The 26,527-nt window shown below is 40.4% G+C and overlaps 1 protein-coding gene across 5 annotated transcripts in view; it reads left to right on the top strand.

Moving 5' to 3' along the window:
- Positions 1-26,527, top strand: part of FRMD4B (FERM domain containing 4B) — a 321,761-nt gene that overhangs the window by 30,968 nt on the left and 264,266 nt on the right. The window contains exon 1 of one of the 5 annotated variants that reach the window (XM_078442825.2): positions 23,140-23,244. The exons of 2 other annotated variants lie outside the window; for them this stretch is intronic. The gene's annotated coding sequence lies outside the window, so the exon portion shown is untranslated. 2 more of the 5 variants (XM_078442823.2, XM_078442824.2) reach the window with 2 other exon arrangements.

The following is a 26,527-nucleotide window of genomic DNA, read 5'->3' as shown; positions in this document are numbered from 1 at the left end:
ATCCTCACTGTGATTCTATGGTTTGATTGCTGAGATACTGGTAACCCCATTTATGAGAGATTAAACATAGACCCTGAGTAGTCAATAAATTAGTGACAGAACTAAGACCACCAGCACTCCATCAGAGCACTGTTTTTATAAAACCTATAGAATATATACTCATTCTGTTTTACCTCTCTCTTTCTAGCAGCTTCTCTTTGAGATGATATTTAGATTGGGAAGGAGTATAAAATAATTATAATGATAGCTAATAATTTTAGGTGCTGTTATGTGTTCATTATTATTATTACCCTCAGTTTTACAAATGAGTCTGAAAAACAGATCCCAAAGCCCCTGTATTTCCCTGAAATGTATTTATATTGAAAAATAAATTGATGCTCAAAGAGTCACTTGCCCAAGGTCACACAGCTAATAAGATCTGTAGTCAGGATTCAAACTCTAGCTGCCTGATTCAAGAGCTGCCAATAAGCCTGAAGCCTGTCCTGTTATTTCTGTCATGTATTTAATTTTTAAATACTGCGGGCTTTGGGAATCGGAAAAATTTGTGTTCATTCCCTAGCTCTGTTACTTATGAGCTGCTGTGTGACCTTGGGTGGTCTACACAAACATGATTGTCTTAAGTTTCCTCATCTATAAAATGAAGATAGCAGTTACCTTAGTGGATTGTGGTGAGGAAGATAAAATGTGATAATGAATGTCAAGTTCATAGCATGATGCTTGGTGTTAAGGGCAGCGCCTTCCTACGATGGACACATCCCACTACTCCTAGGAATAGGTAAACACTTTAGCATAGTGAGAGCCCTTTTGTGATTGGACCCCTCTGCAGTGATATTTCTCAGCACATCCCATCTCACTGTAAACTCTTACCATGTTGAACTGTTTTAAGTTCTGCAAAATGCATCATGTATTCTCTTGCTTCCAGACATTTGTCAGGAATGCCTTGGCCTTGCAAATCCTGCTTTTCTCTCGTGTCATAGCTGAGACAGCCCTTCCAAAAAACATTCCCTGACTATTCTCCTTTCGCATGTCTGGGATGAGCAATACTCTTGTTTGATTCCATTGCCCTTGCACTTTGCTGAAGCTCATTTCTTGCACTAAGTTGTAATTATCTGTCTCCACAATAGAATGTAAGCTCCCCAAGACTGTGTCATATTCCCTATTGTATCCCTGGTGCCTGGCACCATGTCTAACTTGGAGTGGGCACACAATGAATAAATAAGGAATGAATGAAGACAGTGTCACTGTGCCCCACTAACTGCCCCCATGTACCTGTTCTCCCTTTTGTCCATTTTTTGTAGTTAAGCTGTTAAAACTTTAATTTTACACATACACCACACACACACACACACACACACACACACACACGACTACAAATAAAGTGGGGAATCCTGAAAGAGATTGGTCAATAAATAATTGGGTAAGGGGCGCCTGGATGGCTCAGTTGGTTAAGCATCCGACTTCAGCTCAGGTCACGATCTCGCGGTCCGCGAGTTCGAGCCCCGCGTCGGGCTCTAGGCTGATGGCTCGGAGCCTGGAGCCTGCTTCCGGTTCTGTGTCTCCCTCTCTCTCTGCCCCTCCCCCGTTCATGCTGTGTCTCTCTGTCTCAAAAATAAATAAACGTTAAAAAAAATTAAAAAAAAAATAAATAATTGGGTAAGATTAATGTCAGTATTCTGGTTGTGCTATTATACTATGATTTGCTCCCCTCCTTTTATAGCTTAAAACACTGTGGTAAAAAACACATAACATAAAATTTACCATCTTAAACACTCTTAAGCGTATATAGTTCAGTAGTGTTACATGTACTCACATTGTTGTGCATCCCATCTCCAGCACTTTTCATCTTGCAAAGCTGAAACTTTATACCCATTAAACAACTCCCCTTGCCTCTCTTCTGCCAGCCCCTGGCTACTTTCTTCTCCCTCCCATTCTACTTTCTGCTCAATGAGTGTGACTGCCCTAGGGATCTCAAGTAAGTGGAATCATACGGTCTTTGTCTTTTTGTGATTGGCTTATTTTACTTCACATAATGTCCTGAAGGTTCATGCATGTGGTAGCATATCACAGTATTCCTTTCCTTTGAAAGGCTCAGTAATACTGCATTGTATGTATATACTACATTTTGTATATTTATTCACCTGTTGATGCACAGTAGGGTTGCTTCAACCTCGTGGCTACTGTGAATAGCGCTGCTGTGAACGCGGGTATGAAAATATGTCTTCAAGACCCTACTTTCAATTATTTAGGACATATATCCAGAAGTGGGATTGCTGGATCATGTATGGTAGTTTTATTTTAACTGTTTTGAGGAACCAACATACTGTTTTCCACAGAAGTTGCACTTTTACAATCGCACCAGCAGGGCACAAGGCTTCCAGTTTTTCTACATCCTCATCAACACTATTCTTTTGTTTGTTTTTATAGTAGCCATTCTAATGGATATGAAGTAATACTTCATTGTAGTTTTGATTTGCATTATTCTGATGATTAATGATGTTGAGAAGCATCTTTTCATGTTTGTTGGCCATTTGTATATCATCTTTGGAGAAGCGTCTTTAAGTCCTTTGCCCATTTTTAAATCAGGTTATTAGATTTTTTGTCATTGAGTTGTAGGAAGTCGTTGTATATTCTAGACATTAACCCCTTACAAGGTATATAATTTGTATGCATTTTTTCCTATTCCATAGCTTTCCTTTCCACTCTGTAGATTGTGTCATTTGATGGGCAGAAGTTTTTAAGTTTTAAGTAGTCTCATCTGCCTATTTTTGCTTTTGTTGCCTGTGCTTTGATGTCATATTCATTGTCAAGTCAAATGTCATGAAGCTTTTCCCATATGTTTTTATCTAGTTTTTAGTTTAGGATTTTATATGTAGGTCTTTAATCCATTTTTAGCCTTTCTTTCTTTCTTTCTTTCTTTCTTTCTTTCTTTCTTTCTTTCTTTCTTTCTTTCTTGTATTTGATGTAAGATAATGGTCCAACTTCATTTTTTTTTCATGTGGATATCCAGTTTTCCTAACACCATTTGCTGACAAGACTATCCTTTCCCTATTGAGTGGTCTTGTCATCCTTGTTAAAGATTGTTTGACCATATATGCAAAGATTATTTCTGAGCTCTCTATTCTATTCCATTGGCCTTTATGTCTGTATTTATTCCAGTACCACACTATTTTGATTACTATAGCTTTATACCGTATCTTGAAATCAGCAAGGAGCATTCTCTAACTTTGTTCTTATTTTTCAAAATTGTTTTGGTTATTTGGAGTCCCTTCAGATTTTATAGGACTTTTAGGATGGATTTTTTTTTATTTATACAAAAAATTTTATTGGGATTTTGATATGGATTGTATTGATTCTGTAAATTGGTTTGGGTAATGCTGACATCTTAACAATATTAAGTTTCCCAATCCATGAATACAGAATGTGTTTCTATTCATTTGTATTTTCTTTTATTTCTTCCAGCAGTGTTTTGTAGTTTTCAATGTACAAGTCTTTCACCTCTGCGTTAAATTTATTCCTATGGGTTTTTTATGTTATTGTAAATATAACTGTATTCTGAATTTCTTTTTTGGATTATTCATTGCTAGTGTATAGAAATGCAGTTGATTTTTGTGTGTTGATTTGTATATTTTTATATACAGAGAGTTTGTGTGTGTGTGTGTGTGTGTGTGTGTGTGATCTTTAGCTTGTTCTAGATACAAGATCATGTCATTTGTGAACAAAGATAATTTTACTTCATCCTTTCCATTTCAGATGCCTTTTAATTCTTTTTCTTGCCTAATTGCTTTAACTAGGACTTCCAATACTATGTTAACTAGAAGTGGCAAGAACAAGCATCTCTGTTTTATTCCTGATCTCAGAGGAAATGTTTTTGTCTTTTATCATTGAGTATGATGTTAGCTGTGAGCTTTTCATATATGGTTTTATTATGTTGAGGTAATTTACTTCTGTTCCTGGTTTGAATGTTTTTATCATGAAAAAGGGTGTTGAATCTTGTCAAATGATTTTTCTGCATTGATTGAGATGATCAAGTAGTTTTTGTCCTTCACTCTGTTAATATGATGTATTATATTGATTGCTTTTTTATATTGAACAATTCTTACATTCCAGGAATGATTCCTACTTGTTCATGGTGGAGTAATTCTTTTAATGTGCTATTGAATTTGTTTTGTTAGTATTTTGTCAAGATTTTTGCATTAGTATTCATCAGGAATATTGGCCCATAGTTTTTTTTTCTTGTAACATCTTTGTTTTTCTTTGGTGTCAGGGTAATAGTGGCCTCACTGAATGAATTTGGAAATGTTCTCTCCTCTTCAGTTTTTTTGGAAGAGTTTGGGGGAAGATTGGTGTTAATTCTTATTTAAATGTTTGGCAGTATTCTCTACATTGAAGCCATCTGGTCCTGGGCTCTTTTTGGGAGATTTTTGATTACTAATTAATTCTCCTTACTATTTATTGGTCTGTTCAGATTTTCTATTTCTTCATGATTCAGTCTTGGTAGGTTGCGTATTTCTAGGATTCATCTATTTCTTATAGGTCATCCAGTTTGTTGGCATATAATTGTTCATAGTAATCTCTTATAATCCTTTCTATTTCTGTGGCATTGGTTGTAATGTCTCCTCTTGCATTTCTGATTTTAGTTATTTGAGTCTTACCCTTTTTTTTCTTAGTGTTACTAAAAGTTTGTCAATTTTGTTGATCTTTTAAAAAAACTAGCTTAGTTTCATTGATTTTTTTTCTATTTTTTTTTATTTAGTTATATCTACTGTAGTCTTTATTTGTTCCCCTTCTTTGCTTTAATTTTGGGTTTAATTTGTTCTTTTTCTATTCCTTGAGATATAAAGTTAGGTTGTTGTTTTGAAATCTTTCTTCGTTTGTAAATATGTCTTTACAAATACATACTCTCTTAGCACTGCCTTCAGTGCATCCCAGAAGTTTGGTACGTTGAGTTTTTGTTTTTATATGTCTCAAGGTATTTTTTTTTTTAAGTTTATTTTGAAGGGGGAGGGACAGAGAGGGGGAGAGAAAGAGAATCCCAAGCAGGCTCCACACTCAGCTCAGAGCCTGACACAGGGCTCAATATCATGAACCTGTGAGACCATGACCCGAGCTGAAGTCAAGAGTTGGACGCTCAACCGACTGAGCCATTCAGGTGCCCCTCAAGGTATTTTCTTAACTTCCCTTTTGATTTCTTCTTTGACCCATTGTTTAACTTTTGTTCTTTTAATAATAGAACACTCCTCCAAGTTTTATGGGCATGTGGGTTTCCAACTAAAGACTAATTTCCCCAGCCTGCTTTGTAGGCAGCTGTGTCCATTCTCCAAATTTGGGCCTATAGGATGCTCTGTTTTCTCCTCCCTCCATTCCCAATGGTGAGAATTGGGGAAATTGCCACATCTGGAGCTGCCATGTTGGAAACCATTGTGAAAGATGGCAGCACCAACCCACCATCATGCGTCCCGGTGTGATCCAACAGAAAAGAACTCTTTAGACTCTTAAATACAGAGAACAAACTTAGGGTTGATGGGGGTGGAGGAGAGGGAAAAGTGGGTGATGGGCATTGAGGAGGGCACTTGTTGGGTTGAGCACTGGGTGTTGTATGGAAGCCAATTTGACAATAAATTATATTAAAAAAAAAAAAAAAAGAACAGAGCTCTTCACCTGCCTTAGACAACCTGCTTCTGTGTAGACCATTATATAAAAGAGAAACACATGTTTATCTCAATTAAATTGTATTTTGTAGTCTTTTGTGATAACACCTTGGCCTGTACCGTATTAATGCTTTAACTTTACCGAAAGTGTTACAATAACCTGAGGAATTATGCAGAGTTGGCTTTGTTCTTTGTTGGCCTTTCTTAGTAAGACATTAAAACTAAATGAGTAAATAAATTCTTATGAAAAATTAAATGGGGCCCTGACCTACACAGCGTATTTCTTCTTAACTCTAGCACCATATTGACCTCACTATGGAGAGCAGGAATGGATATTTTTATTTTTCTCTCTTTATCTGGTCCTTGTCCACTTCTGTACCTTCTTCTTCTTCTCATTCTCTCTCTGTCTCTCTTTCTATTCTAGGCAAAGCACCTAATGCTCTTTTCTTCCTCTCTTATTTTTTTTCCATCTGGACACACTTTTTCCTGTAACTAGAGGACCTTTGCACATGCTAATACATATCTGGAATGCTCTTCTCTTCCTCTTGGCTTCAGTGCATTCTACTTACAGTCATATCTCGGTTAGCACCTCCTGCAGAAGCCTTCCCTGACTTCTAAAAATTGGTGTGTTCCTCTCTCATATGCTGTATTAGTTCAGATCCTCTGAGAAGCAGATGTCAAAAAGCGATTAGATGTGCAAGGGATTTTTTAGGGGAGGAGGCAGGAGGAGCTGGAGAAGCAGAAATAGATGGAGAGAGCCTTCAGACGGTGATGCAGGTCGGCTTCTGTGAAAGATGAAGGAGAAGTGGGAAGGGTGTCAAACTCTGCACACTCCAAGAACACTTCAGGGAGGCCAATAGAGTGTCCTCAAGCACAAGCTGCCTATTGGAGGCACAAAATTCGCCCACCACGCTCAGCCATTGGCCAAAGGATCTGGAGGAGCAGCAGCCAGGACTGTCAGTGAGCTACGCTCCCTGCAGTCAGAGATGCACGCGGTGCATTGTCATGGCCACTATATATGGTCTCTGAGCGCCCTGCCTGTGGTTGCACAGGCTTGTGTGACCATACATGCACATTCTCCCTGCACTATCCACTCCATGAGGTAAAGGACTGTGTGTGTTTTGCATGATACCCCCAGGGCCTAGCGAGTGTCTGGCACATTTTAGAGACAAAAGCCACTAGCACACTTCTAAAAATTAATTTAAAATTCTTTTAAATTTTAAAAAGATTTTAATTCAGTCTTAAAATTTTCTTCGACCTGGTTTAAAGGGGAAAGTGCCCTAGGGGGAAAAAATGAATATCAAAATACGTATAATCTGTAATTATGGCGGTAAAACTCTGAGAGCATGAGCCTGAAAATCTCTATTAGATGAAATTTAATGAAATAAATGGCCTTATGGCAGTTGATCAGGTCAAGTGGTAGAAAGAGCTAATCCCAAGCAAATCTTAAACCTGAAAATTTATTCATTGTTCCTGGAAAGATGGTGTGTGTTCTGAGATATCTTTATGAGTTTAATAAAATACTCTATTTATAAGTGATTCCACATGTAAATAAATGCTTTATTGGTCTACATGAGAAAAAGAAGGTCAGATTTATTGGCCAACTATAAAAATGTAGATGATTCTCCCAGGCTCACTGCTTTGAAGTTAGGCAAAGAGCAAATGTCAGCAAAGGGCAGGCATGAAATCTGGGCACTATGACAGTTATGCATGAACATTCTTGATTTCCCCTATATTTTAACTGTTAGTATAAATGTGGGTGGCCTGGAAAGTGCTTTACTTATAGAATAATGTGTGGGAGTTTAGGGCCCCATGTGGCATCACCACGTGTGAGCCTGTCTGCTGTGGTCATCAACACCTTTGGCTTTCCTGCTGCAGCTTTGAGCTCACTAGTCCTGTAGTCCTGGATATGTAAATTTAGACCTATAATTTACAAGTGTGCCCATGGTGCTGGGCTTATCTCCTCAGAGGATGCATGAAATCAAGTGTTTGAGAGTAGAATCCAGTTTTGCCCTTGATTTACAGTTTCAGATACATCTGAACTTCCTCTAAATTTCTTCACCCCAAATGGAAACTGCTTTACTGTTTTATCTGATGCTAAAAGTAATATTAAAGCAATTCAGGATCAAGGGGGAGAATAAAATGAAACAACTGTAACTCCACCACCAGGGGAGAAACTGCTTAACATTTTGTATAGAGACTTCTGGACTGACTTCATTTCTTTCTTTCTTTTTCTTTTCTTTTTCTTTTTTAGTTTGTTTTATTTTGAGAGAGAGAGAGAGAATGTGTGCTTACACATGAGCAGGGGAAGGGCAGAGTGACAGAGAGAGAGAGAGAGAGAGAGAGAGAGAGAGAGAGAATCGCAAGCATGCCCCATACTGTTAGCACAGAGCCTGATACAGGGCTTGATCCCACGACCGTGAGATTATGACCTGAACCAAAATCCAGAGTCTGATGCTCAACTGACTAAGCCAAACACATGCCCCTGAACTGACTCCATTTCTGATCCTCATTTGGCCATGGCTTCTGATACTGTCCTTCTATGTTATGATATGATCTATCTCATTTTTTAGGAGTTCTAATCTAATAACAAAAATCTGATCAGTGTACTGCATGCTTTATGGAGATTGTGTAATTTAATCCCTCAACCACTCCTTGCAGTATGTAAAATTATTCTACTCTTTTTATACAGTGGAAATGGAGAACTTGGGAGGTATTAATATTAGCTAAGAAAAACACTGACATTCTAACCTGGCCAAGTTCTCTCTGATTTGAGAGGTAAGAAGTCCTTTATTTTACACCTCCTGGCTGTATTTTATGGATTATTACAGGCTATTTGTAAATTCTTCTGGAACAAAACATGAGATAAATCCCATACAAACACACATATTTGAAGCGATTCAGGGACCTTGCTATGTGAATAAATACATGGTCTGACCTTCTGTTTTCCTGGAAGAAACCATTTTGTCAAGGAACTGCTCTCCTAATTTATCTGACTTGTAATTTCAGGGTTTCATAAAGCAAAGGCCCAAACGTAATTACTCTGAGTGCCCCCATTTAAGCCGTCATGTTTTTTTTTACAAACTCTGATGCTTGGCGACCTAACCTAGCATGTCCGTAATGTCTTGTGTGTCTGCTTAGTTACTTCACAGGCTTTCTAGGTAGGCCTTCACTGCTTTATGGCTGTTAAATATTCCCAGCTACATTTTAGTGCTCTTGGTCTTTTAAATGGGACATAAATCCTATGTTTCATGTATGAGTGCTTCCAGTCTGAATACCCATCTCTGTATCTCAGTCTCAGATGCTCCCTTAGGATTCTCGAGTGAGTGGCTGAAGTCATTATTGAGGCAAGAGCTATTACTTGAAGAGTTGGCAGACTTACATTCTTCTACCTTGCAAGCAGCCAACGATGTGCTTTCTTTCATACACACTTGTGTATTTATCAAATTGAGAGGGAGAGGATCTCATCTATTGCCTCAAGTATTTTGAGGATTGAGTCAAGAGTTACAAAATTGAAATGCTGGTAAGGGCCAACCAGGCGGATTGCATAAGTGTACAATCAAAGCTCAGTGGAAGCAATGGGGAGGGAGGGGGCCTGGAGCAAGCTGGAGAACTATGCTCACTTGAATTATTTTTTAAAAAAATATTATGTTGGCCAAACAACACACACAAAAAGCTGCGTTTAGACCATGACGGGCTGCCATTTGAAAATTTCTAAGCACTGTAATGGAAGATTAGTACACAATAGGGAAACATTTTAAGGTCTTAGAAGTTTGACCACTGTGTCCAAGTGGATCTCTTTCTCTTTTTATCCTATTTTCCAATAGTCACTCTATTCCCTTTTGTAGTACTTATAACAGTCTCTGTAATTAGTTTTTGTTGTGCATTTACTTGTTTATAATCTGTCTCTGTCTCTCTCTCTATCTCCCTCCCTCCCTTCCTCTTAACTTTTAAGCTTCATGAAGGCAGGGACCGTGTGTATCTTGCTCATGGTTGTAATTAGCAACACTAGCCACGGACAGGCACATAACCGGTCCTCATAAAAATTATTGAGGGGGTAAGGCAAAGAGTGTGATACATCTTATCATCATGCGACATATCTTATTCACCTTGGTACCCCCAGCACTTAGTACCATCGTAGTGATGCAGTAAGTATTTGTTGAATGAAATTGTCGGTGATCTTGGTTCACCACAGATGGTTAGCCACAGCAAAGTGGTTTACATTGGGTGGGGCCAAGGTTTAGAAATAGATGTGGTCACTAGGCTGAGGATACATGGGCACTAGACCCAGCCCTGCAAGGAAATTCAGTAAGACAGAAAATAACCAGTTTTATGGATACTAATCAGGCGTGACTGGTAATCTGAACAAGCTGTGCACATCAGGGATGCCTAGTGATGGATAAAAATAGGAAAGCAAGGAACAATCTGTGTTCCCACGTAGAGGTGTGCAGTCTTGCCACAAGTAAGCCAACAGATGATAGAACTAAATCCATAGTAGCTGAAGGCTCAGTTCCTATGGTGGTAAAAAGGGAATGAGGAGAGAAAGGTCCAACTGAGATTAAGGCGCTAAGAAACCCTGGAGGCATCCAAAGCAAGTTTGGGATTTTAAATTTCCAGAAATGGCTGCAAGGTGTAGACTCAGCCTCACCATCCATGCAGAACAATCTCTGAAGCTCAGGTCAAGCTGACAGCAGCAGTAGTGTTGGTTGGTGTTGAGTTGCCTAATAAATTCACCCCCACTGAGGACGCCATTTTGCCAGTAACTGAGGGGCTAAGATCAGCACCCTTGGCTATAGGGAGAAGAGCTCCCAGTACCACCTTTCGTCCTGAGTGTCCTGTGATCCTAGAATGTTTAGTTTCCAGAAATGGAGAACCCATATGGGTTAATGCTTTCACATGATAGAGCAATAAAGACTTTGGTTGTAAATAACAGAAAGATCATTCAAAGTACCTTAAGGGGAAAGAGGAATCTACTGGTTTGCACAAACACACCGTGTAAAGGCAGGAGCAGAGCCAGCCCTAGGGTTTCTGCTTTCTCTGCCTGTGCTGCTGTCTGTGTGGCTTCAGTCTCCTCTGTTGGAGGTGGGCTTTCCCTATAGAGATCAGTGTAGCCTTGATGGTCAAGAGCATGAACTTGGGTAGTCCCACAGTCCAGGTATGCCCCTCATCTGTGCCTTTGACCTTAGACAAATTCTTTACTTGTAAAATGTGCATACTTAATAGCACCTATCATAGGTTATTGCAAGCGTGAAATAGGTAAACAAATGTAAAACCCTTAGCATAATGCCTGGTACCTAGAAGGTACTCTGTTGTAATTGGTGAGCAGCAGCTCTGGCTCATAACATAACAGCTCTGATGGCAGAGGGGAGAAAATGATTCGGTACACCAGTTCTGCTTAAAGACCACTTCTCTAGGAAGACCTGTCATTAGTTCAGCCCTTGACTGAGATACTGTCCATGTGAGGGGAGGCAACTTCTATCAAAAGGGGGGAAATTGAGAGATGAGGCAGAGATGCCTCTATCTACAAAAATTTGCAAATCCCCTTCCATACAGTTGGTGCTAAGAAGTGGCTGCCCAGCCATGGACTGTGTTTCCTAGCACTTATCCCCCCTACATGGGGGTGGGGAGGTGGGAGGACATACCTGTGACTGGTCCTTGCTCATGTCGGGTGAGTAGAAATGCTGTATAAAAGCCAAGGCTCTGAAGAATTGCTTGGGTTTTCTCTGGGATTTCTCTAGGATGTAGTTAATGATGTGGACATTGGTTCTCAATCCTCATTACACATTGGAATCACCTGGTAATCTTTTTTTTTTAAGTATGAAATTTATTGTCAAATTGGTTTCCATACAACACCCAGTGCTCATCCCAACAGGTGCCCTCCTCAATACCCATCACCCACACTCCCTTCCCTCCCACCCCCCCATCAACCCTCAGTTTGTTCTCAGTTTTTAAGAGTCTCTTATGTTTGGCTCCCTCCCTCTCTAACCTTTTTTTTTTTCCCTTCCGCTCCCCCATGGTCTTCTGTTAAGTTTCTCAGGATCCACAGAAGAGTGAAAACATATGGTATCTGTCTTTCTCTGTATGACTTATTTCGCTTAGCATAACACTCTCCATTTCCATGCATGTTGCTACAAAAGGCCATATTTCATTCTTTCTCATTGCCACGTAGTATTCCATTGTGTATATAAACCACAATTTCATCAGTCCATCAGTTGATGGACATTTAGACTCTTTCCGTAATTTGGCTATTGTTGAGAGTGCTGCTATAAATATTGGGGTACAAGTGCCCCTATGCATCAGCATTCCTGTCTCCCTTGGGTCAATTCCTAGCAGTGCTATTGCTGGGTCATAGGGTAGGTCTATTTTTAATTTTTTGAGAAACCTCCACACTGTTTTCCAGAGAGGCTGTACCAGTTTGCATTCCCACCAACAGCGCAAGAGGGTTCCTGTTTCTCCACATCCTCGCCAGCATCTATAGTCTCCTGATTTGTTCATTTTGGCCACTCTGACTGGCGTGAGGTGGTATCTGAGTGTGGTTTTGATTTGTATTTCCCTGATGGGGAGCAACGTTGAGCCTCTTTTCATGTGCCTGTTGGCCATCTGGATGTCTTCTTTAGGGAAATGTGTATTCATGTTTCCTGCCCATTTCTTCACTGGATTATTTGTTTTTTGGGTGTAGAGTTTGGTGAGCTCTTTATAGATTTTGGATACTAGCCCTTTGTCTGATATGTCATTTGCCAATCTTTTCCCATTCCATTGGTTGGCTTTTAGTTTTGTTGATTGTTTGCTTTGCTGTGTAGAAGCTTTTTATCTTCATGAGGTCCCAATAGTTCTTTTTTGCTTTTAATTCCCTTGCCTTTGGGGGGAATCACCTGGTAATCTTAACAAAACTAATTACAGGCCTAGTTTTAGACCATTGGTTCCTAACTAGGGGAACTTTTTGCCCTCCCACCCCACAAGTGAGCATTTGGTAGTCTGAGGACATTTTTGGTTGTCACAACTTGGGTTGAGGAGTTCCTGGAATCTAGTAAGTCAAGGCCAGGGATGCTGCTGAACATTCTACAATGCACAAGACATCCTCTCCTAACAAAGCTTTGTCTGGTTCAAATTTTGTCAAGGTTAAGAAAACCCTTTCCTAGAGGTTGGAGAGCCACAGGCTAAGAGACCAGATTCAGGCTGAGTGCCAGAATTACTGCAGCAAATGGGAGCTGCCTGTCAGTCTGGAACACCCACTGTGGAGAGTTACCTTAATGAAGAATAAAGCTTTCTTGTCTTAAACCATAAACCATTGAAATTTGGGGTCTCTTGGTGACAGTAGCTAGTGTTGCTGTAAATAACAAAAGAGGAGAAATGTGCTGAAGACATTGTAATTATTTAGTTTATGCAATGGACAGATATCATATTACCGTCTGCCCAGGTAGAAATATTAACTTGTGGACCACTGTTTTGCTTAAAATTAACCAGTAATTCATAGCACAGATTTCCCTAATTAAAATCTCCCAGATTAGTATGCAGTGATTTTTGTGGCATGGGAATGGAATATGAGTATTTGCTTCGTATCCCGGATGGCAGATATTTGGGTCTGACCTTTCTAAGTAGGTTAGGTTAGGTTTCAACTCAAAATTTGTTTTATTTAGTATTTCCTCTGTTTTAGTCAGTAAATGTTAAGTTAATCTTTCACATCATCTTGTTCGTTATTGTTTGTAATGAAGACAAGTTGGATTTGTGAGGCAAGAGAAGAAAAATTGTTACAGATGGTAGCTTTAGTAAATATTGTAAAAATGCCAATCTCTTGAATCTGTTTGACTATGCAAGTCACTGTGAATGTTTTGAAATCAGATAATATTGACACTCCTCAGGGATTTTGTTATTTCAGGAAATTTAGAAAAAAAGAGGCAATACTACTCTTAGTGTGAGGGGCTTCACTGGGGCCCATATCTGCTCTAGGAGTGACCCAGGGATAGATAAAAAAACACTGAACCCTCTGGCCATGTTGACTGATTGGTACCCAAGTTGGTCCAATTAGGGCCAATCTTGGGACCTGTTCAGGATCTATCAGAAGAGGACATGTTTCTTTTTGTTGGTTTGGAGCTCTAAGGCTATCAGCCGTGAGCCGTGGGCAGCTTACTTACTTAAGGATGAAGCCAGCACAAAGAAAAGCATAGGTAAAGATGAGGAAAATGAGAGGGGGTAGAGAGGACAGATAGATTAGGTTCTAATGACATCATTTCATTTGAGTGTCTGGGCCAGGGTACCAAACCCCACCTCTAAGTCAATGGCACTTTCACTAACCCAAGCCAGTAAGTCTCCCTTTTTGCTTAAGCCAATTTGGGTTGAGTTTTTCTGTTGTTTATTTCTTTCTACTTTCAAGTAGCATGGGTGGGATGTGTTGATTATATCTGACCCTTAGGAGCTTCCATCTTCACTTGTTTTAGTAAATTATATTATTACTACTGATTATTGGGCTCCTTTGCCAGTAATGAACTTGCTCCTCAGTCATTTCCATGAAACTGGCATTGCCTATCTTGTGAAAGGAGAATACTTCTCTAACTCATTGATGTCAAGTCTGGCCGTGCCACTTGCTTTGGTTAGTAGGATGTGGGAAGAAATGACGGGTGTCATGTCCATGCAGAAGACTTAAGGGCTATCACAAGGGTTTGCCATTTCCCCCCCCCCCTTTTTTTTTCTCTGCCAAGTGGCCATCAAATCCCAGGATGATACCTAGAACGGAGAAGATATTTGGATCAGAGCCTCAGCTGACCCATGGCGGACAAGTAACATGAACAGGAAATACATTTATTTTATTGTAAACCACAGATATTTTGGATTTGTTGTTACTGAAACATAACCTAATAAAAGCTGGCTAATATACTTACTATTTTTTAAATGCTTGCCAAAGTTTTTAACTGAAGAAAAATCTAGAGCACCTATAATATTGTCATTTATATCCTGCAAGTTATGAAAAAAGAATTTGGGATGACTCTCTCTTTCTCTCTCTCTCATTCTCTGTGTGTGTGTGTGTGTGTGTGTGTGTGTGTGTGTGTGTCTCCTTTTGGTGTTCATAGCCCTATTATATGCAGTGGTAATCAAGAACATGGGCTTTAGCTCTGTGATTTAATAACTGGTAAGTTCTTGGGCACCTGGCTGGCTCAGTTGGAAGAGTGTGTGACTCTTGATCTCAGGGTTGTGAGTTCAAGGCCCACAATGCATGTGGAGATTACTTAAATAAATAAAACATAAAAAAAGGTAGTAAGTTCCTGAACTATTCTGAGACTAAATGTCCTCCTTATAATAACAATATCTTCTCATAGGATTTTTGCACATACAGAGCTAAACACAGTGCAGAGTACGTAGTAAAACACTGAGTAAATAGTAACTCTTATTCTCATCATTCATTGTAGAAGACAGTGCCCCGATGAATGCTTTTCTTCTAAGCTTATTTATTTATTTTGAGAGAGAGAGAGAGAGAGCGCGCAAGCTGGTGAGGGGCAAAGAGAAGAGAGAGAATCCCAAGCAGGATTTGCACTGTCAGCACAGAGCCCAACACAGGGCTTGAACTCACAAACCAGGAGATCACGACCTGAGTCAAAATCAAGAGCCAGAGGCTTAACCCGCTGAGCCACCCAGGCGCTTCTTTTTGATGATTCCCTTGGGTGGGGTCCAAGGTAAACTTATTAACCAGTATTAAACACCACTCCTTAACAAATGGCATTCTGGGGAGGCCCCCAAGACATTACTTTTAAACTTGCAGCCATGCCATTCCAGGAAATCTTAAGCGGGGAGAATGCTTTAGAGAACGTTGGATGGGAGTTGAGGTAATATCCTGTGAAGTGGGATAGCCATTTATCCCCTGGATGTCTTTGTGCTCTGAATTTAAATGAAACAACTGCAGAGTTGGTCCTTAAATGAGAACTGAGGACACCAGAATCTAGTGGGTGCCCTTGAACATTCTTCATTTACTAGTGGTATTTGGCAACTTTGTTTTGCTAGAGTGTAAAGATTATGTTGGTTGAACTCATTTAATGTTCTTGTAAAAGAGGATGAGGAGTTTTATGACAGCAGTAATTCTTAGGGCAAATATCTCTGGGTAATGAAGAGTAGGTCTTTTGAGTGATTTGGTTGAAGTGTGTGTGTGTGTTTGACATAGAAACGTCCAGAACATGAGACCTTATGAGGAAAGGAGAAACTGAGCTTAGGACCTATTTAGGAATTGTGGCTAGTTCCAGTGTCAGAGTAAATTTATTTAATTACTTAGTTAATTAATTAATTATTTCAGCAAATATTGCTCTCTGCTCTCTCTGTGTTCAGGTATTGAGTCAGAGGCTAAGGATATAGAGACTCATTCATTCTGTTATTCATCAGCAAATACTTATGAGCACCTGCAATGGTGCCAGGCACTGTGCCCGACACTTGGGGATACAATAGCAAGTGAGGTCAGGCAGTATCTGCGACCTCATGGAACTTAAAGTCTAAGAAGGAACAGAGGTGATGAAGTCATCACATAAATGTGAAGTCAGGTGAGGATAATCACAAGGAAGGAAAGTGAGAAGAACTGTGAAGATGTTTATCAAAGGGCATGCCATCCTGTCTGATGGTGTCAGGGATATGATATGGCCAGATTTGTGTTTCAAGTGAGTAGTCTGGTTTCAATGTTCAAATGGAGATGTGACAATGAAGGCAGAGAACCGGTTAGGGGGCCACCGCAGAGGTCCCCAGCAAGAACTGTGGGTGGCCCAGACCAGGGAGGTGATCATGGAGACAGAAGTGGACTGATATCAGAAACCTTCAGGAGGTAAACTGCATTGAACTTGGTGAAGAATTGAATGAGAAAGAAGAGGGAAGCGAGGTCGAGAGTAACGTCTGGGGTTTAAACTTCCCTCCCTGGCTTCTAGAACCTGATAAATGCACCATGAAAAACAATATGAAGTATATGCCCCAGCATAAGCAAAATTAGGGCAGAGTTAAATGGGGTGTGATAAAATGTCTCTGGCAGCCTCGTGTTTCAAGATTAGAGTCTAATGTGTTTGTTGCATAGTCCATGGCCAAAGTCAACACAAGCACCCGGATTGTAATGTACCACTTGAGGACGCAATTTGAATATTCCAGCCCCGGGTCTAACTGTGAAGTCAAGCTGTTGTGTGGTCCTGTAATATTCTCCATCCCATCCCACCCCTGAAAAAGCTCTGTGCTCTTTTCTTGTCAGAGCTGTTTGCAAAGCCTGAGGGATGTCACATAACAGCATGCTCTTCAAGGAATTAGCTTTGCAATTTAATGAAGAGAAACTTTTATGACTTCAGCTGGCTCAGTGTTTATAGTTTCTCAGACTATACTATAGTTAAAGCTTGGTTATAAAAGCATACATGTAGACTCATGTAAGTTATATAACTTATAACTCTACAATATATAACTTGTAACTCTTGTAAGAGTTAAAAGAGTAAACACTAGGCACTTGTTAGTATCACTTGTGAATTAGAAAACAGACTTAACAAATATTAACTAACTTGTTATGGACTCTTGGGGACTCATTATTGTTCAATGCTTATATTTATACCCACAACTTGTTCCTTTGACAAATATTTTTTGAGTATTTACTGAATGCTATGACTGTTTCAAGTGAACAATATAATAAATTTCTGGTCCTCACAGGGCTTATGCTCTATTTGGGAAGATAACAAAGCAAAAACAACTAATATAGTATATATACATATTTATAACATGAAGAATAAAACAGGGTGATGAATGTGGTAAGGCACATTAGAAAAGCTGCTTGTTCAAGAAGTCCTTTGTGAAGGGAAGATATTTGAGCTGAGGCAGGATTGATGACAAAGAATTTTGGGGGCAGAAAACATTTGGGGTGGGGTAAACAGCAAGCGCAAGTGCCCCGAGGCAGGAAACGGCTTGGCACACTTAACAGGAAAGAGAAACCCATGTGGCTGGAATGTCTGAGCCTAGGAAAGAGGAGTCTCCTTGGGGGGCAAGAGATTAGAGGCTCTTTAGAGCCCCAGTGAAGAGCTTGGATTTTATTCTAAGTGCAATGGGACGCCATTGGAGGGTTTTAAAGCAGAAAAGTCACGTGATCTGAGTAGGCGTTAAGAAGATCCTTCTAGTTCCTGAGTGGCAGGTGAGTAAGGTAGGTACCCCAGAGTAGAAGGAAAGTCTGGTGGTTTGGGCCCTCATTTTAGAAGAGAGATAACAGAGAAATGGGTGAATTTTCTATATCTCTTGGATGTGAGCTGACAGGGCTTGCTGGTGAACTACATACAGGAGATTAAAAAAACCAAACAAACAAAGAAACAAGGGCAACTTCTGGGTTTTTGATCAAAGCGATTAAATCATGAAGCCCTATACTGAGGATTCAACCCAGACCTCCTTAACATTCCAGCAATCTCTTTTGAAAGGCAAGTTATCTAATTGCCTGTTCTGGTGAGGAATTCTTCCTTTTGAAGTGTTATCTTATTATTCTATCTCCAGGAAGCAGGAAGAAAGAGAGATTGATATTTATAGGGTGCATTTAAATTCAGGTTTGCCTGCCCCAGATGTCTGCTCCAAGCCTTCTGACTAGGTTAGTAATAGCTGTGGAGCACTCCCTCTGCCACTGATAGGGTCTGCCTTAGTGTCCAATTCCTTAGCTCTAAAGACAAAGAGGTTGACAGTATTGGCCTGACTGGCCTTCTTGCGGCCCAGTGCTGACTTTTGTTTGCCGTCTACTTCCTGGATCTGGTGTCATGACTTGCCCAAGAAGACTTTGCATACATGCTTGGTAGCATGTGTTGACAGATTGGCTTCCAGAAGGGAATCTGGACTGTGTTCAGGGGCATCTGACAGTCCTTAGAGCCCAGAGAATGACAGTCTGGCCCCTTTGTCTGTCTCCTTGCTTTCTGCAGTCAGAGGCCAGGCCCCAGCGCTCAGTGCTGCGGTGGAGCTGGGTCACCACTGTGGTTTGGACAGAGAGCGAGGTGGGGCGAGCTGTCCTCAGGCTGCTCCGGAGTTGGCTTTAGACAAGAGACTAAGGTCAGGCATATGGTCGAAATCACACATGTGTTCCTGGCAGAGTTCGCATCAAGCTTTATGAAAATATTTTTTTATAACTTCATCTGTGCTTAACAATGATCATTTCTTGGTTAGAGATGCAGGGAAGGTCCTTGGGATGTATTCTCACTGAGGATGGAATTCTGAACTCTGACACTGAGTAGGTCAGCTTTACCCCTTCAAATTTTGTAAAGTCTCTTGTTTGGGCCTAGAGGAGAGTGTCAATCAGTCAGGATCCTGGCAGGAAACAAGATTCTCCTCTGATGGTTCAAATGTAAGAAAATTAATGAAGGAATTACTCTCAGATATGTGGGCAGGACTAAGGAAACAAATAGGGTTGAGGTGCCAGGCTAGCAGCAGGGTAAGCTGTCACCAACTCCAAGGCGAAAAGGGACCAAGGGCAGAACTGTGGTTACCTGAGCCAGGTGGGACCAGAAACCATCGAGCAGGAGCCCCCAGTAGGGGATGGAGTCCCTGAGGGAGCAGTCACTGCAAGGGAAGTAGCCCAGAGGTGGGAGGGAACAAGAAAGAATTACCCACACTCTCCTGTCATCTCCTGTCTGTCTGCCAGGAAATGGAGGCAGATGGATCATAAGGAGCAAACGAAGACCCACTAGCAAGAGAGGAAATGTCATTCTTCACTCCAAATCATAAGATTGTCACTGTCTTTAAACACATGCACGCATGTAGGCAGGCACACCTCCTCCCGAAAAGGAAGTCCAACTTTGTATCTTCTCTTATTATTTGGAAATGTATGTGTAAGACACAGTTATATTTTTGGTTATGTATCTTCTAATTTAAAAAAAGAAAACAACTTCCTTGGGGCACCTGAGTGGCTCAGTCAGTTAAGTGTCTGACTTCGGCTCAGGTCATGGTCTCATGATTTGTGGGTTCGAGCCCTGCGTCAGTCTCTGTGCAGACTGCTCAGAGCCTGGAGCCTGCTTCAGATTCTGTGTCTCCTTCTTTCTCTACCCCTCCCCTGCTTATGCTCTCTCTCTTTCAATAATAAGTAAATGTTAAAAATTTTTTTAAAACTTCCAGCAAACCACAATTTGCATATTTACTTGTAAATTGCTTGTTGTGCACAGTAGCATGGCAAGTAAGAGCTTGGGTTCTGTAGCTCAGGTTGCTGTGAGCATTACCTGAGCATCTACAAAGCCCTTAGAAATGTGCCTGATGCAAAGTAAGCAAATGGGTTATGTTGCAGTAGAAAACATGTCCCAAACACAAGCTTTAAGGGTGAGACAGAAGTATATAAGCAGAAGTTTAATGTGTATTTCTGTACCCCACCTTGCACACATCGTTGGGGTGTATGCTCTCCACCTTGGAGACCAACAGTTAAGACTTAGTATTTGCTACCTAGCAGACTGTGCTACCTTGAGTAAATTCACCTCCTGCAACCTTACTGGCCTCATCTGTGAACTAATAGCAGTTAATAGTGCCTGCTTTATAGGGCTGTTGGAGGAATAAATGCAGTACATCCGGTCACTTAGCCCAGGCCCTGCCTGGCACATCGTGAGTACTCGGTAAAATATTACATGTGATTATTGCTGTGAAAGTCATGGTCATTGTGTTTAAATCGGCAAAGAGGAAAAAATTCATCCTTAATCCTACAGATTCATATAAGATCACTGTAAGAAATATGTTGGCATATTTTTAGACCTTTTCATAAAGATTCCATATACATAGACATATTTTACCCAATTGAATCATTGTACATTCTTCTGTGGACCTATTTTTTTTTTAATTTTTTTTTTAAACGTTTATTTATTTTTGAGACAGAGAGAGACAGAGCATGAACGGGGGAGGGGCAGAGAGAGAGGAAGACACAGAATCGGAAGCAGGCTCCAGGCTCTGAGCCATCAGCCCAGAGCCCAACGCAGAGCTCAAACCCACGGACCGCGAGATCGTGACCTGAGTTGAAGTCGGACGCTTAACCGACTGAGCCACCCAGGCGCCCCTCTGTGGACCTATTTTTAGTGGCTATGTAACATCTTATAGGCTCAGAATAATTTATGCACCCAACCCTATTGTTGGTTATTTATGGTTTCTTTTTTCAATTTTCTTTTCTATTTTAAGCAACACTGTGATGAGTAATATTTTTAACAGCTTTATTGGGATAGACAGTTGACCCTTGATCAACACATGTTTGAACTGCACAGGTCCACTTGTACGTGGATGTTTTATAATACAGTACTATAAATGCATTTTCTTTTCCTTAGGACTTTCTTAATATTTTCTTTTCTCTAGCTTGCTTTAATGTTAGAATACAGTATATAATTCATATAACGTACAAAATATGTGTTAATTAACTATTTATGTTATTGGTAAGACTTCCTTCCAATCAAACATAGGCTGTTAGGGGGGCCTAGGTGGCTCGGTTGGTTAAGCATCCAACTTCAGCTTAGGTCATGATCTTTTGGCTCATGGGTTCAAGCCTCTACATCGATTGGGCTCTGTGCTGACAGCCCAGAGCCTGGAGCCTGCTTTAGATTGTCTCCCTGTCTGCCCCTCCCCCTGCTTGTGTTCTGTCTCTCTCTCAAAAAATAAACATTAATTAAAAAAAAAAAAAAAAAAAAAGTAGGATTTTAGTAGTTGTGTTTTGGGAAAGTCAAAAATTGTACTTGAGGGGCTCCTGGGAGGCTCAGTAGGATAAGCATTGGACTCTTGGTTTCAGCTCAGGTCATGATCTCACTGTTTGTGAGTTCGAGCCCCATGACAGCACAGAGCCTGCTTGAGATTCTCTCTCTGCCTCTCCCCTGCTCACGTGCATTTGCTCTTTCTTTCTATCTGTCTCATAATAAATAAATAAACTTAAAAAAATTGTACTTGGATTTTTAACCTCAAGAGTTTGGCACCCTCAACCCCTGCATTTTTCAAGGGTCAGCTATAATTTACATACCATAATATTCAGCCATTCAAAGTGTGCAATTTAATGGTTTTCAGTGGATTCAGAGTTGGGTAACTGTCACCAAAATCTAATTTTAGGGTATTTTTGTCACTCCAAAAAGAAACCTATACCCATCATAGTTCTCCCCCTCTCCACTCCTCCTCGACCCAGGCAGCCATTAATCTACTTCCTGTATCTCTAGGTTTGTCTAAATTCTGGACATTTCATACAAATGACATCATATAATATGTTGTACTTTGAGACTGGCTTTATTCACTTAACATAATGATTTTGAGGTTCACCCATGTTGTAGCATTATCAGACCATCATTTCTTTTTATTGCTGAATATCCCATATTATGGACACATTTTATTCATCCATTTGTTAGTGATGGGTTAGTGATTCTGGCTGTTTTCATGATGGATGATGGTCTTATAAATTAATCTTTGTACACATCTTAATTATTTCCTTTAAATACATGTCTAACTATGAAAATGCTGGTTCAAAGATTATGCACATAATTTCTAAACTTTCAAATATCCAACGCTTCTGATCCAGTCTATCATTTGAGCACATTAATTACTTCTTTTGTCCATTGAAGGGTCACTGCTCTTCATCTTTTGAACTACAAAACTTTTCTTTTGTGTTCCTGTGACACCTGGAAGTATTTACTACTAATTCTCTACAGAACAATCCCTTGTGGATTCTATCCTCTTGGGTGCCTGAGACTCTCGTGGGCAGTGATATTCCTAAAGGGAGCTAATTGTATTTACTTGTATCAATCTTTATCCTTTTCTTTTTTTAATTTTTTTTTTTTTTTAACATTTATTTATTGTTGAGAGACAGAGACAGAGCATGAGCAGGGGAGGGGCAGAGAGAGAGGGAGACACAGAATCTGAAGCAGGCTCCAGGCTCTGAGCTGTCAGCACAGAGCCCGATGTGGGGCCTGAACTCACGAGCTGTGAGATCATGACCTGAGCTGAAGTCAGATGCCCAACCGACTGAGCCACCCAGGTGCCCCCATCTTTATCATTCTCAACTAGAAACTCCCTGTAGTGTGGCATTAATGAAAATCAACAGAGACCCATCAGTGGCAGATAGCCTCTTTAAATTGTTTCACTTCGCCCTATTTTTAAGTAACTTTCTGTCACTATGAACCTCTTGAAAGTGGTTAAAATCCAGAAAAATTCTTAAGTGAGTGGAATTGTGACCCAAGGTTTCACAGCACACAGGCAGCCGAGTATCGTTAAGCGCATCATCTTATTTCAATGGACTTTTTCTATCCTTTAAGAATTTGAAGATAAGTGAAAGTTTGTTTTCTACATACTGTGGTTTTTAATCCAGCATAGCTGTTAAACTCTTGGGGTGGCCACCTGGGTAAAATCTACTCACGGCTTTCCCTTATTATGTGAACGGATCCTGCAGCGAAGGCAGCTGGTGAATAAACACCAAGCTTAAGCCTTCATCGGTGTGAATCCTGGATAATGTTTACAAATAGAATGGTCTCTGCAGCAACCAACTAGCAGCAGATAAGAGAGCCACCTCATTTATAGCTGCGTTTAATCTTTCCAAAGCCAGAAACATATTTATTGAATGATGGTGAATAGAACAGCTTATTACAGCCTTCACCCCTGGAGTCTCGTTCTCCGCTGACCTTTCTGGTCACAAGCAACAAAGGTGATTAAGATACTTCGTTCTTTGTACAAAGACCCATTGACGGCACTCCTCCAGGCTCCCGGATGTTCTTGTCGGGTTTACCTTCATCTTTCCTCCACTGCCTCTTGGAAACAGCCCCACGCATGTATGAAACTGCTGGCCTAGAAGAGAAAAAAGTGTAGCAGGTACTAGTAAGTGTTTGACTTCTCTTACGTGTCACTTAGGACAGGCATTTTTATACAGGCTATCTAATCTCCACCTCACAACCCCCGCCCCACGCAGTAGGTGCTGTTATACCCATTCTAAAAATGAGAAAGTTGAGGCACATCTGCTCCCTGTCTCTTGGCTGCTGAAGTGTGAAAAAGTTCTAATTCAGTACAGACTTCCTATGATTTCAGCATAGGAAGTGCATTCATTTCTAAGAGTAAATAAAGGTGACTTGATTTGCTAAATTCTTTCCTGTCAGAGATAGTGCCTGCCTTGGTGGCCAAAGCCTTTTAAAATAAATGCTGCAATGTTATATTTGCCAGGATGAGGTGTTCAGAGATAATGCCTCTCAAAAAAAAAAAAAAAAATGGGGAAGTCCTATGATCAAGAAATTTGAGAACTTTGAGGTTAAACTAAATGACACAAGATTCTTGATTGCCGACCTTCTCAGAGACTCGAATATAGCACGTGCATTGTGAGTCACCAAGGTGGGTAGAAGATAAATACTTTTTTGTGGGACACCAATGAGCATTTTATTTAAAAATTTTTTTTAATGTTTTTATTTATTTTTAAGAGAGACAGACAGCATGAGCAGGGGAGGGGCAGAGAGGGAGGGAGACACAGAATCTGAGCTGTCAGCCCAGAGCCTGATGCGGGGCTCAAACCCATGAACCATAAGATCATGAGGCCATCTGAAGTCAGAGGCCTAACCAACTGAGCCACCCAGGTGCCCCACCAGTTAACATTTTAAAGAACTGGTTTTTGTGACGCACACAGGGTCAGAATGAACTTAATGGCCATTCCCTTTGGGTTTAATTTTTTAATAGATGCAAAGCACACAAAGGTATTTAGTGAAAAAAAATATTTCTCGCTTTAACCTTTGCTTCTGAGATTCTCTTGAGAGACAGCCATCGATTTCAAGTCTGAGATATTCTATGCATGTGCGACCATGTTTGTACGTATGTATGTGCATGTATGTTTGTGTATGTTTCAGTTTTGAGCACTCTATGTACATTTTTCTGTGCTGTGTTTATTTTAAAATGTTTATTTTCTGAGAGACAGACCATGAGCAGGGGAGGGGCAGAGAGAGAGGGGATCAGAGGATCCAAAGTGGACTCTGCACTGATGACAGTGAGCCTGATGCAGGGCTCGAACTCACCAACCATAGATCATGACCTGAGCCAAAGTCAGACACTCAACACTGAGCCACCCAGGTGCCCCTGCACCTTGTTTTTTTTTTTTGTTTTTTTTTAAATTTAATATATATTAGAAGTCATTCCATATCAGTACATATAACACTGTGTCATTTGTTTTAATATCCACATAGTATTCTATTATATGGATGTGCCCTAATTCCTTTAACCAGTACCCTTACTGATGGACGTGTAGAATATCATATTTCTAATTTTTCCTACTGGAAACTGCTGCAGTGCGTGCCCTTGTACATATGTCTTTGTCACCATGGTGCTTCTTGTATCAGCCTTTGATAAAAGCCAAGGGAATAAGAATGTAAAATAATAACAATAATAATAATAACAAATGACTCTGTGAAGTCAAAATGCCACATGTTTTCAGTCTTTTGATCGTCTGGCTTGATCCAGAAGTGTTTAGAGAATTTAGAGTTCTGGAGACTGTAGGTCCAAGTCCTAAAAGAACATGTTGTCTGAAGTTGTTTAAAATAGAAGAAACAAAAGATAGATGGCGTTTTGAGAGAGAAGAAAAATTCAGGTTTTTGAAAAATTGTTTCTCTTAGACAATGAAGAGGTTGGGAGTTAATAATTGTATGTGTGTTCCTGCTCATGGCAAAATGAAACTTGAAGCACGAAATGTCTAAGAACAGGGATTTCCTACATGCATAACCTTTGATTTTTGATTCAAACCTTACAGCAGACTGCTTTAGTCACATTGGTTCAGAAGCATGAGTTTTGCTTCCTCACTATCTTGTACTGGATTTCATTTCTGCCAAAGAGCATTTACCTCTCAGTCCTTAAGCCTTGTTTTTCCTCTTGAACATATTTCTCCCTTTTCTTTTTTGTGTACTGAGTAGAAAAAAACAAACAAACAACATAACAGAGAGTAACTTCATGTAACAACAAATAAAATATTTCTTCTTAAAATGATGTGGAGTCTAGTTGGAATTATGCTATAAAATTTGATGCAAGTCCATCTATGTTTTGTTAAACGGCTTTATTGATCATGCCCTCCATATTTTTTTAATCAGCTTGAGCAACGGGGTTCAGTCTTAGAGCATGCTGGGCAAATTGCCTTGAGGCCAAATTGCTATTGGGACATCAGGTAATTTAAATATATTTCACATCAGCTGGTCCTCCTTTGGGAGAGCACCAGTATGCTATAGCCCCTAGTCATCACAAAGTGCCATCACTGGAGGTTAGGCACTCTGTGTGTGGTATCTGATCATTTATACAATATGTTCAGCATCATATGATCCTCTATTAATAGGTGGATCCCGCTGTTATCCCCATTTTATTGATAAAGAAACCAAGGGACAGGATAAAAGTAACTCCTTCTGCACCGTCCAGCTGGGATCTTATCGAGCTAGAATTTGAACCCATTGTTATAAAAATCTTGCCCAAATTAGAGATGGCCTGAATCTTTAGGTCTTACTTGGATTCTTTGAAGGCTGAAGAAATGTAATCAACTGTAAGAGCAGAGGTTTTATCCCTCCTCCCGTCTAGTTATACCAAGCAGTGTGGATGGTCCCCAGTGCTCACAGCCCTGTGCGCAGAGCAATTTGTTCTCCTACATCTAAGCAGGCCTGGCTCCAGAGTTGGCCCAGCTCTCTGGGTCAGAGGCCGGACCAAGCCCAATGACACAGGTGACTCTTTCAAGGAAGGAGATGCCCTGACCCTTTTGTTAACTCCCCTGGGACAGAAGTCATCACTTGCAGTGATGTGCAGTCAAACTTGCAGGTCAGTTAGATGGGCAGGCCCCGCACCATGCTCTAATAGAAACAGTCCCCAGAATTTTACCTGGAGAAGTTTTACAAACATTAGCTGTTCCCTCTCTGTGTTCTCCTTTGTTGGAAATGGTTAGAACGCTAGAACCCAGCGTAACAGTAAGTTTCCGGATTTCCCCT

The sequence above is a fragment of the Panthera onca genome, chromosome A2 (genome assembly GCF_046562875.1).
Source record: "Panthera onca isolate mPanOnc1 chromosome A2, mPanOnc1 haplotype 2, whole genome shotgun sequence".
Classification (NCBI taxonomy): Eukaryota; Metazoa; Chordata; class Mammalia; order Carnivora; family Felidae; genus Panthera; species Panthera onca.
Note: the sequence above shows the minus strand (reverse complement) of the source record. Positions and strands in the feature narration are given on the sequence as shown.